Source organism: Mesocricetus auratus, unplaced genomic scaffold (assembly GCF_017639785.1).
Source record: "Mesocricetus auratus isolate SY011 unplaced genomic scaffold, BCM_Maur_2.0 Super-Scaffold_100006, whole genome shotgun sequence".
NCBI classification, from domain to species: domain Eukaryota; kingdom Metazoa; phylum Chordata; class Mammalia; order Rodentia; family Cricetidae; genus Mesocricetus; species Mesocricetus auratus.
In genome coordinates, this window is record NW_024429190.1 from 55,256,134 (window position 1) to 55,259,669 (window position 3,536).

A 3,536-nucleotide genomic window follows, 5' to 3' on the forward strand; every position below is an offset into this window, starting at 1 on the left:
AGCTTCCTTATTTGGACCCGGCTTGGGTTAGATGTTGCCGATCTCAAAGCTTTAGTCTGCCAGGCTGAATTCACAGCTCTATGGGCGATGTGCCAAGCCCAAGAGCCTGGACTGATGCCCAATTAATGAAAAGCTGTTTTCTTTCGGACATAGAATGTACAAACAAGGAAAACCTAAATCAGAGGGCCGGTATGAGACAACTTTAGGTGCTTTTCGAACACTCCCTTCTTTTCGTGCATTTGCCCGTTGTTGAATGGAATTCGTGTCTGAGGGTTGAAAGATTCCTAGCTGAAACTCGCGTTAACAGGTAGTGTGGGAGCGAGGCTGTGCGAAGGTAGAGCCAAGTGTGAGTGTTAAGGGCCTAGGCCGTTGGCAGTTGCAGCACGGAGCACATGAGACTGTGACTTGGAGGGGAGGAAGGGACTCGGGGCTACTGAGATCATCCGTGGGAGGATCTGCGTGTGTAGCACTAACTAGCGCCTCCCCGGTACTCACCCTGCAGTGCCTCACCTGCCCGGAGAAAGAAAAGCCCACTTGGTTCTCCCGGGAACTGCGATCACACTGAAAGAATAGCAGAAACTGTTGAGACAACGAGATAATGGCTGTAGTACGTGTGTAGGAGAAAGAAGAGAGACACATCCCGGTTCCCAGGGAAATTCCTTTGCTGCCTGTCTCTTGGTTCCTTCACTCCTAACTCTTCTATGGCCACATCTGGACTCTTGTCTTCCAGGTTTCGTCCATATATGATCTGTGCCTTGTTGCTCCCTGAAAGTCGGGGTTATGGGCATAGTCTGGAGTAGTTTAGGAGTGGAACTCTTGCCCAGCATATATAAGGCTCCATGTTTGATTCACAGCAGGGCAAGGAACAAACAAACAAATCAAGCCCTCCTGTGTAACGATGCCAATCTGGCTCTAGAGAGACAGTGTGCCAGCCTCTGTGTGGAGCACTTCACGGAGTTCCTCGTTTGTCAAATCCTTACAGCAGCACTGTGAATTACGTTCTTTTATTATTTATGCTGAAGACGAGGAAACTGATAGCCAGAAAGATTAAATCGCCTTCTCGGGACCACAGCAAGTGGCAGTGATGGAATTTGAATCCAGATCTGATTTCAGAGTCTGGGTTTATGTTTAGGAATGATTTAACTGATGGTTAGGAAAGTTGCCAAAGAATCTTCTCGCTGATTCACATTCTCCAGAATGTGACTTCCATGATCACAATGACCTTGTCTGCTTTGTCCATTCTCGCAACTCTAGCACCTAGCATTGGACCCAGCACATAGTAGGCCCTCAACAAACCGTGTTATTCCATTTCTAAATTCTTTTGGAAGTCACACAACCCGATAGGTAAGGGGTTGGCAATGGCAAAGACGCGTCTTGGTCCAGGCATGCTTGTTTTGTTCTTGTGTAGTGCATGGGCAGCTGGCTGTTTTGCTTGACCTCACTGTACACTGTGGAAGGAAACCTAGACATGGCTGAAAGCATGAAGCAGTGTTAATCCCACCAACAGCGAATAAGACCACTACATAGTGAAAGCCAAATTTGAAGCTAGCTTTAATTAAATACTGGCCAGGTGGATGGGCTCTGGCCAGGTCCATACCCAGGTTCCCAGGAAATGGACCAGAATCGTAGTTTGTATCCGTTTAAGAATGAAAACCCATGCTTTATTTCTTTTCCCATCAGGTCCAAGCAGGGGCAACTATACATTCTGACGTGCCTCCCTCCTGTGAACCTCCTGCCCCTGTGTGATCAAGGACATCAGTGCAGATGGGTCAAACAAACTTGTTTAGAGAGTGAAAACATGTGGCTTGTTATCGCCCATAAACAGCAGCCTCCAGCATTTCAGGATCCATCTGTCCTTCGGTAAGGGGCTTGCAGATCAGAGGCATTTTTGTTCCATGGATCTCTTAGGCACAGTAATTAAAACTTTACATCTAATTTTGGCTCTCACGGCAGTTTTATACATCACTTAAGTATTCTAAGGGCATGTGGTTTCAGTGTTCAGTGATGCAATGATCTTTCCAGAAACCCTAGATTTTTCTCTTCTGTCTTGTGATCCCCCTTCTGCCTTGTGCAACAGTGGTGTTATCGATTATCACAGTGGCAAGGTGACTATAACAGTTCTGTGAAGAAAAGCCATGAGGGCTGTTTAGTCGTCCTCCTTCCAGAGACCATGTGCAGACTTCCGCTTGTAGCACCTGGGACACATGGCTACCATGGTCACTAACTCCATCACCTGCAGAGAGGAAGGCAAACAGGCAGACCAGGACTCATCTCCCAGGTTCAGGCAAAGGATCCATCTTATCTAGCTAAGCTGTTCTGATCACCTATCACAATCTGGACTTGGCTAATGGGGGTCGTGGCTACCAAGAGTCCTGTCAACCCAGGAGACGGTTCAAGTAAAGCTGTTGCTGCTTGGGTACCAGATCAGAATAGTTTTCTCTTCATCAGTTGTCTCTGGGATTTATTTTATTTATTTACTTATCTGTTTGTTTGTGTTTGTCTATCTAACTGTTTATCATCTAACCATAAAAGCTTGTGTTACCTCCCAGGAACTTCAGACTGTTTCAATAGCTCCCGGACAAGGCAAGCTGCTGGCTGCAGTGGTCCCTCACAAGCACGTTTGGATCTAGGTCTTTGTGTCAACATGGCTCCCCAGAGACCAGCACACAATGGGCAGTGTTCTTGCGGACCAGATGGGACCAGTGATGCTACTGAGTGGTTCTGATACTCATCTGATCCTGAGAAGATGGGGAAGCAGGCTCTGGTGCTTTGAGAGGTGTATTTTCCTATTCCTCCTCATCGGTTCTTTCGGGGACTTTCATAGTCAACGCTTTCTGCCTCTGCCTCCTCTGCCTGTGAGCTCGAGCCACCACCGTGGACACATGGTTCTGTTCTCCTGATAGCTGACAGACTGCAAGTGAACACAGGCAAATAGGCTGTTCTTTTCCTTCCACGCACTGCTGCGGATCTTGTCCTTGCTGTGAACATTGGCAACCCCATTCTTCATGGTCATGGAGAAAAGAAAGGGGAGAGGGTGAGCTCAGACTCAGGGCTCCAGAGAAGAAGGGACTCCTGGGAAATGGTTGGTGTTAGATGCATGTTTGCTGAGTTATTGGAAAGGTGGTTTCTGGGAAGGAAGAAATCTGTGCTTTGGATTACAGGTTTGAGTTCAAGCCCCACCATTTCTGTTTACCAACTGTATGATCCAGGAAAACTTACAAAACTTCTATTGGCCTATTTCCTCATATACAAAATGTGAGTGATGCTATTTATTGCATAGATGTATTACAAACACTAATGGTTATACATGGAAAGTACTTACCAATGATGCTAGAACATAATGCAAGAAGTAGCAACAATAACTATTTACAACCTGTTCATAGTTCTTTTCATGGAACTCGTGCAAAGGTAATTAAATGCCAGCTGCCCAGGTGCCACAGCAAACTTGGCGGCAGAGTCATCTAGAAATCAATAGCTATTTACAACCTTACCATAGTTGTTTCCATGGAACTCATGAAAGGTATTTAAATGCCAGC

At 46.4% G+C, this 3,536-nt stretch overlaps 1 long non-coding RNA gene across 1 annotated transcript; it reads left to right on the forward strand.

The window, feature by feature from the left end:
• The first annotated feature begins 1,120 nt into the window (after positions 1-1,120).
• Positions 1,121-3,249, forward strand: LOC121140852. The gene is made up of 2 exons (XR_005877808.1): positions 1,121-1,860; positions 2,550-3,249. It is a non-coding gene; the product is annotated as an uncharacterized LOC121140852 (long non-coding RNA).
• Positions 3,250-3,536: the final 287 nt, after the last annotated feature.